The following is a 9,126-nucleotide window of genomic DNA, read 5'->3' as shown; positions in this document are numbered from 1 at the left end:
GACTTGTTCACATGATAGGAAAAGAAATCTCTGCTTATTGAGTCTATTTCTGATACATTTTGCATCAGATGTGGTGGAAGGATTTCTTTTAATTCATTTTAATCGCAGAAGTAATACATGGAGACATTCTGCCATGCAAAATTTTCTGCCTGTCCTCAGGTGTCTCCCCTGAGACTGAAATCTCAGTATGCATCAGGACAGGCGTAAATCAGTCCCTTGGAGTGGACAGAATTTCTTCTGCTAACTCCAGTGAACTCAAAGCCTGCCCCCCATTCTCCATATGCGATCCACCAAGGAGGATCACAGTTTAGAGACAGAGAGGGTCAGCCCCTGCTCCAGCTCACAGAGAGTGATGGCAGCTGTGCCGGGAGCAGATACCCCACCACCCCGAATAACCCCTCTGTCCCATGCCGCTGCCACCACCACCTGCTCCACTGAGCCCTTTGCCAGCCTGCCTGAGGCCAGCCCAGCTGGGATCTCTGTGAGGTGAGTCTATAGGCCAGGGAGCTGGGCAGGCGAGCTTTTATTTTTATAGCTGTCACCAGATCCCTGCCTCACAGGCTCCAGCCTGGAGCCCTGGAGGAGATGGAAGTGGCTAGGGAGGGGCGAGGCTCCTCAGAGAAACTGGTGGGTGGGGGTCAGCAGGCTGTGGAGGAGAGAACTGGGGCAAGGTCAGGCCACCTGGGCTGCCGTACTCAAGCCAGGCCTCCGTCCTCTCATGCCAAAGGGGGCCACTCATCAAGTTTGCCTTGTTACCCTCTTGGGTAGCGGTAGGGGCATGCAGGTGATGGGGACCCTTTCTTTCTTTTGGCGTGGAGCATTTAGCTAATCCCACTTCCCAGTTCTTAGGATGCGATTGCCATCAGTCCTTTCAAGGCTTGTGTTGCCTTTTGTTCTCTTTCTCCCCTTCATCCCAGCTCCCCACATCCATCCCGCCCACTTCTCACACTCCCCCAACTGCAATGTGGTTGATATCCATCCTTATATACGCATCATTGTATTATTTTTTGTCTTTTCATCTTAGTGAAATATACACACACAGGAAAGTGTACACGACATAGGTATGCAGCACAGAGAATTTTGCCTGCATGTACTCACGCTTGTAACTGGCATCCAGATCAAGAGGCAGACTGTTCCAGCACTCCAGGAGCCCCCCATGCCCCTTCTAGTCACCCCCCGTCTCAAGGGTCACTATTATCCTGATTTCTAACAGCAAACATTAAATTTGCTTGTTTCTGCACTTTATATAACTGGAATCACGCAATATGCATTCTTTTGTGTCTGGCTTCTTTAATTCAGTGTTGTAACTGTAACATTCATCCAAGTTGTTAAGTATACATATCAGGTTCCTTTTTTGTTACTGACTAGAATTCCATTGCTTGGATATACACATTTCCCCATTTTATTGCTGAGAGACATTTGGGTTGTTTCTAGCTTTTAGCTCTTTAGAATTGGGCTGTGATGAACATTCTAGAATACATATCTGCATATTTTAGTTGGGCATATACCCAGGAGCACCTTGCTGGATCATAGAAAATGCTATGACTACGTGTTTCAATTGCCAATCATGGTATTCAACCCGAGATCTTATTCTTTTTTTAAACTTTTTTTTCTGTTTAAAAAAACCTTTCTGCCTTAGTCAGTTTGGTCTGCTCTAACAGAATATCATAGGCTTGGGTGGCTTGTATAAACAAATCTATCTATCACTGTTCTGGATTCTGAGAAGCTCAAGATCCACTTGCTGGCAGATTTAGTATCTTGTGAGGACCTGCCTCCTGATTCATAGATGCTGTGACCTCATGTGGTGGAAGGGGCAGAGGAACTCTCTAGGGTCTCTTTTATAAGGGTGCGGATCCCATTCATGGAGGCTCCACTCTCATGGCCTAATCACCTCCCAAAGGCTCCACCTCTGAATGCCATCACATTGGGTTATTTCAATACATGGATTTTGGTGGACACAAACATTCAGCCTACAGCACTTTTTATTTTGAAATAGATCTCAAATTTGTAGAAAAGTTACAAATACAGTACGAAGAGCATTTTTTTCCCCTTAACTGAGAATAAATTGTGACCTGTCACCTTATTGCCCCCTAAGACTTTGATATATAGTTCCTACAAACAAGGACATTTTCTATAAAACCACAATAACCATCAAAATCAGGAAATTAATGCAACACATTACTACCATTTATTTACTCAGACCCAATCCAGTTTAGAATCACGTGTCACATTTAGTTGCCATGTCTCTTTAGTCTCCTTTAATCCAAAACAGCTCCTTAGTCTTTCCTTGATGTTCATGACCTTGACACTTTTGAGGATGGCAGGCCAGCTACTTTATAGCATGTCCCTCACTTTGGGTTTGTCTGTTGTTTCCTCGTGGTTAGATTCAGGTTATGAATCTTTGGCGGATAAATCACAGAAGCGATGCTGTGTTCTTCTCTTTGTCCCGTTGTTGAGGGTGTTCATTTTTCCTCCCAGTTTTATTGAGATATAATTGACATATAACATTGTTTAAGTTTGTAGTGTACAACATAGTGATTTGTTGTCTACATATCTTATTAAATGATCACCACAAGAAGTTTAGTTAACATCCGTGACCTAACTTAGCTTCAGTGTTTTTCCTTGTGATGAGAACGATGGTGTTCACTTGACCACATGATTGAAGAGTTATCTGCCAGGCTTCATAATCTGTAAAGTTACTTTTTACCTCTTTGCGTTAATAAGTATTCGAGGGGAGGTACTTTGAAATTACATAAAATACCCCGTTCCTCATCAAATTTTGAATGGTCCATTTATTTTTATCTGTATGGACTCATGGTTTTTTATTCTATTCAATAGGTTTTAGTACATTATTATTACTACTAGTAATTTATATGCTCGACTTTTCCCATGTATGGCCACTGGGAGCCCCTTCTAGCTGGCTTCTGTGCCCTTTTGACATGTCACCACCATTCTTTGAGCACTTCCTTAACTTTCTGGCCTGAAGTGCTTCAGGCTCATCTATGCTTTCCCTGACCCAGACCTGGAGTCAGCCGTTTCTCCAAGGAGCCCTGGCTCCTTTTAGTGGAGAATGGTGTTTAGAAACCAAGGTCTCACACAAAGTGTGCTTATTGCTACTGGGGCATCACTATTCCCAGACCTTCCCAGTGGACAGAACTAAGGACTGTATATATGTATATATAGAAACACATTTATGTTTGTATTATTTCTGTATCTAATTCTCTATCTATCCATCTATCATCTATTAAAAAAACTATGACTTTGCACTGATACCTTCAGTTCCAATCCAGCACCATAGAGTTTATTCTAATTATCTCTTTCTGTATTTATAACTCTCTTTTCCGACAGAAAGAACATTGGCTTCTGTTATGCTTAACATATTTACTTATTTGACCAATCTTCTATATATAACCAATTTCCAGTCTCTGTATACCCCCTGTCCCCTCTTTCCCTAACTGGACACCCTCCTTACCCTGCTTTGGACCCCACACCCCCTTTCTTGTGGATGATCTCAGTTCAACTCCCTCATGGCCTCTGTGCATTTTTCTTCCTAATTTTTAATTTAACTTGAATATATAATATATGTTCAGTGTTCAAAATTCAAAAGGTACAAAAGAGTTTATAGTGAAAAGTTGGTCTGCCTCTTCCTCCTGCCTTCACACACCTGGTTCCCTTCCCAGAGGCCACCACAGTTCCCAGCAGTTTTTCTTGTTTCACGTGGTCTGTCTGAGTACACACACGTGATATTTATACACATCACGCATCGTAGCACTTTCCATATTGGTCTGTACTTTGCTTTTTTCATTCAATAGTGTGTTTTGGAAGTTGCTCATATCAATAGTATAGAGCTGCTTCATTTTTTAAAATGATCATACAACATTCTATTGTATGGACATACCATAATGATTTAACCAATCCCCTTTTGATGGACATTTATGTTGTTTCTGACCTTTTTCTAGCTCACACCATGCTACAACAGACAACCATATCAAATAGGTCACTTTTTGCACAAGCATACTTTCCAGGAAGACTATGTTTTAGAGATGTTTCCACATTGTTCTGATGCATAATGTTCCTTTGTATGTATCCGCCACATTTTAATGAATTATTCCCCTTGCGATGGATACTGATGTTGCCTCCTAGTCCCCATAGCCACAAACACTATTATCATGAACATCATTGAATGTGCCTCTGTCACAGGCTAGGTTGTCTGGATACTCAGATGGGTTTTGGGGAGCATGTGGGTGTGATAGGAACTGAGGCTGACTCTGTGTGGGCCCTCTGCCCATGTCAGGCAGCTCCTCATCGTCACTTTTTGTCCCTTCACTATCTCCCTGTCAGGCTCGCGAGTCAGATAGGTATGGGTTCTTAGTTTTTTCACTTAATGTTTAACTGGGAATAAGTGACCTCCCCCATTCTGAGCCTTGGTTTCCTCATCTGTGCAATGGGTCTCTTTACAGTCCTGACTATTGTGTAATGTGGGGTGTGGTGGAAAGTAAACTGTCGATAAACAAAAGGGGTTGATTACATTAAGGTCCCCAGGCCTTCATGGCTTAAGTCTCTATCTTGGGCTTACGTTTGGGGACACAGTCCCTCTAAGGCAGTGAGAGGGAGGGAGGCTGACCTGGAGAGGACCAGGGAGTCAGAGGACTTGGTCTGGGGTTGTTATGCTTTAAGAAGAGCTTTAACCAAACTTCTGATTCAGTAATATTTGAAGGAAAAATGTAAATCTAGACAGGGACTGGTATGCACTCACTCATTCATTCATTTATTCATTCATTTATGTTCCTCTTAATAGCTTACGACTTAACTTTTCTGTGCCTCAGTTTCCCTGTCATCAAAATGGGGTTGGCAATAATAATACCTATCTCATAGGGTGTGGTGAGATTAAATGAGATGGTATATGAATAGTTCTTAGAATAGTGCTTGACACGTAGTAAATACTCAGTAAGTATCAATTACTATCACGATTCATTTTTTCAACATATCATTTAGTGAGAATCTGTTATGTGCTAGAGTTAGCTGTCTCTCTCCGCCTGGAACTACAACTACTCAGAACCTCAGACACTATAAAATCAGAGCCCGGAAAAGATGACAGGATCTCAGGGTGTAAGTGCTCCCACCTAGTAATCTGGCTGCCAAGGGTGGTTTAAGACCCCGCCCCCCCGCACTCCCTCCTTTTCCGGGTCAGAGCTCTTGACACTCCTGTGACCTCCATCCCCCCAGCTCTTCAGAGGTTGTGACATCCTCAAACCTTCTCCAACAGTGCTGATTTGAACCCTCGTGGACTCAGAAAAAATCAGACACAGGCAGCAAAACCCCATTTGCGCAATGGGGACTCCCCTTCTTAAGCTCTAGATGCTGATGAAAGGTCTGAACTGCCTTTTCTTTGCAGCCAGTTGGGCCCTGGGAGAAAGCGGGCAGCATAAGTTGGCCAGGGGCTCACCCATTGCCTGCTGTCATTCGTTCAGTGTGGATTAGGGCTTCTCAACTACAGCACTATTGGAATTTGGGACAGGATCATTCTATGCTGTGGGACACTGTCTTGTCCATTGCAGTATCCTTGGTCTCTAGATGCCAGTAGCACTCCTACCTCCCAGTTACGACAACCAAAAATGTCTCCAGACATTGCCAAGTATCCCCCAGGGGGCAAAACCACCCTTAGTTGAAAGTACTGTTGTGGGGGTGCAGCAGTCTGGCTGAGCCCCACAGGCGGAGTGGCTCACTGTGTGGCATTGGAGTAGCCCTCTGCACTCTCAGGGCCTCAAGTCCGCATCACTCAGGGGATCAGGCTGAACCAGCATCAAGGGCTCTCCAGCCTGATCTGACTGGAATTCCAGCTCCTGTCTGTTCCTGTCTCTCTTCACATCCTGGTTGCAAGTTCTAGGAGGCAAGGTAAGGATTGGGGCCCAGGAGACAGGTCTGGGTGGGGACAGCCCTGTGTTTGTTCTTCTATCCTATGCCTGGCCCTTCCTCTAAATGCAGGAGAGATAGTAATTACAAAAGCAGGCTTTGGGCTGTGTTTCATTTAATCCTTGTAACAGCTCTATGAGGTGGGAACTTTTAATATCCCTGTTTTCCAGCAATGAGACATCATAATTGTGTGCCACCTGACAGGACACCCAAGAAGAACATAGCATCACTTCTGTTATATCCTTGCAAAGATGCATGACCTGAACTTAACCATGAGGAAACATCAGACAAATCCCAAGGGAGGGAACATATGCCAAAATAGCTGGTCTGCCATTCTCAAAAGTGTCAAGGGTGAGAAAGTCAAGGAGAGGCTGAGGAGCTGTTGAAAGTGCCTAAATACAATTGAAGGAAGCTAAATGTGATCCTGGACTAGAAAAAAATCAGTAAGATCTTTATAGAGACAATTATGGAATGAATGTTGAATATGGTATGTGGATTCGATTGTAGTGCTTATCGATGACAAGTGTCCTGAATTTGATAACAGTACTGCGTGTGTGTGTGTGTGTGTGTGTGTGTGTGTGTGTGTGTGTGTGTGTGTGTGACAGGGGGTCATGAGATCCATGCTGCAGGGTTCAGAGATCAAAGGACATCATATCTACAACTGACTCAAATAATTCAGGACGAGAGAATATAAGTAGAGGGGAAATGATGAATATAAACAATCTGGGCGAAGGCTACCCTGGAGTCCCTTGTAAGTCTTGTAATTTTTCTGTAAGTGCCAAAGTTATACCAAAATAAATGAAAAAACAAATGAAAACATATGACCTTCACTATACCCAAGAGAAATGAACATATGTGCCCACAAAAAGACCTGTAAACATATTCGTAGCAGTTTTATTTATAATAGCCCCAAACTGGAAACAACTCAAATATCTTTCAGCAAGTGAGAAGATCAACAAATCGTAGTACCTCTATAAACAGAATACTGTTCAGCAATAACATGGAGTGAGCTACTGATTCGCACACACTGTGGGTACACCTTAAAAGCAGGGCTCTGGGGGAAAGAAGCCAGACACAAAAGACCGCGTACTGTATGAGTCCTCTGACATGAACTCTGGGAACAGGTCAGAATAACCTAGAAGTCAGCATAGTGGTTCCTTTTGTGGTTAGAGGAATTATTGCCTGGGAAGGGGAGTGGGGGAGCCTTTTGGGTTGCTGCACAAGTTCTGGGTCTTGACCTGGCTCACATGGATTTACCCATATATAAACATTCTTTGAGATAAAAATTTATTGGATAGTTTCCTTTCTGCACTTTACTATAATTAAGTTAAACTCAAAATCAAAGTAAAAAAAATTAACTAAAGCTACAGATCAATCATAGAGTAGGGGGTGAGGTTGATAGGAGAATTAAATAAAGCCAGAGGGGAGCCTTGGGTGGATAGTGATGGCAACATGTTGTGAATCGAGTCGGATAACTCAGCCCTTCATGCCTGAGCTTCAGAAGAAAAAACCAAAAAGGTCACGAGCTTAGAGAGGGAGATTACCTTGCCTGAGGTCACACAGCCGGTGGATGGCAGAGGTGGAATTTGAGCTTGGGTCTGGGTGACCCCAGAGCCTGCTCTTTACCTAGTGCTCTGGCTTGGACTCCTGGGGCTGGACAGCCCTGTTTGGCTCCCCGAGGCTCCCCAGGGCCCGGCGGAGATGGTGAAACCACCGCCTGGCAAAGACCATTCAAGCTTAGAGCTGGTGCTCCAAGTGGGAAGGGAGGCAGTGGGACAGAGGGCGACCCAGCCAGCAGCTCCCATCCAGCTCCCTGGCCTGGGGCGGCCCTGCCATCCTTGTTTGCCTCCCGTTGGCCTCTGCCTTCCTTCCTAGGCCAGCGTGTGGGCTCTGGAGTCTTCACAGGCTTGGGTGCGAATCTCAGCTATGCCCCCAACTGGCCATGCGACCTGGGGCGCGTGGCTCCCCTCTCTGGGCCTCAGTTTCCACTTCCAGAACCTGCGTGTGAGAGCATTACCTAATAGCATTGAGGAGCAGAGTGGAGGAGTTAAATGTGCGCAAAACTTTACACAACACCTGCACATACTAAGTACTCAATACTGCGGGTCACTGTTGTTGTTATTGATACCTATGGGAAGCGGGGTGCGCCTGTTGCTCTTAGGCCTCACATGCACCAGCATGTTCAAATGGCCGGCATGGCATGGAAAGTTCTAGAGAAAGGAGCTTTCCGACTGCCTAAAGTTTACTCAGAAAACTCTCTTAATTTCCACCCTGGGTTTTGAAAAAGTTTTTGGTAACCTAAGGCAAGACTGGGCTCACTTCCTCGTAGCCACACGGGGCCTGGTGCTCAGAGGGGCCACGCTTGGTTTGATGACCTGCTGCTGCATATGGAAATACTTAACAGTGGCCAAATGAGGCGCCCCACATTTCCCGGGAGCTGGTCCTGGGCAGGACTGTGGCAACTGGCGAGGTCACCAAGCACTCTCCCCTGAGTTGTCTCCTTAGACAGGAACATTCTTTGAGTGTAGGTATCCCCATCACTAACCTTGCTGACCTCAGTTTCCTCACCTGCGAAGTGAGAAGAGGTGCTCTCTGCAAGGCCACAGGAAGACAAGAGCAGGACCCAAGGCTTCTGGTTCCCAGCTTCCATCAGGGGCTGAGCGAAGGCGAACCTTGGGGAAATAAGGACATGGCGAAGTCGATCTTGGACCGCCCGCGCCAGGGCCAGCCCCTGCCTCTGCCCAGGGTGGTTTATGATTTGGGAGTGCGAACTTCCAGACTGTTGTCTGTGCAGTACTTTTTCGTAAGTGCGCCCGTGTGTCCTTTCCTTCCTTCGTTTCTCATTTTTTTCTCTTATACTTTTTAAAATGTAAACTTTTTATGCACGCGTAACCTGGGTCCAGAAGAGTTGGTACGTTTTCACCAGTCCCAGCCCACCCGAGGGCCCACTCCATAAGCATGACCTCTTGTGACTTCACACCCTTTCCCCATTTCCCGGCCCACCTCCCCTTGTTTCCAAGTCCCCGGGTATCAGTTCTGTCTGTAATGGGGGGTCCATGATACCCCACGATATCCACATGATTGGTTCCCGGTAAACAAATGGCCGGGACAGGAACTCATGGAAGCAAAAGGAAAAACAAACAACAAAAACCCAGTTCTGGGTAATTGAGGGCTCCGTTGAGGTGGATTTCAGTCAGTTGGAGTTTCTTGTGA

The 9,126-nt window shown here is 45.3% G+C and overlaps 1 long non-coding RNA gene across 1 annotated transcript; it reads right to left on the bottom strand.

The window, feature by feature from the left end:
* Positions 1-6,793: 6,793 nt before the first annotated feature.
* Positions 6,794-8,623, bottom strand: LOC111743626. The gene is made up of 2 exons (XR_002781800.1): positions 8,482-8,623; positions 6,794-7,911 (listed from the first exon to the last, which is right to left on the bottom strand). It is a non-coding gene; the product is annotated as an uncharacterized LOC111743626 (long non-coding RNA).
* Positions 8,624-9,126: the final 503 nt, after the last annotated feature.

The sequence above is a fragment of the Pteropus vampyrus genome, unplaced genomic scaffold (assembly GCF_000151845.1).
Source record: "Pteropus vampyrus isolate Shadow unplaced genomic scaffold, Pvam_2.0 Scaffold117, whole genome shotgun sequence".
In the NCBI taxonomy this organism is placed as follows: domain Eukaryota; kingdom Metazoa; phylum Chordata; class Mammalia; order Chiroptera; family Pteropodidae; genus Pteropus; species Pteropus vampyrus.
This window is presented reverse-complemented; position numbering and strand designations above follow the sequence as displayed.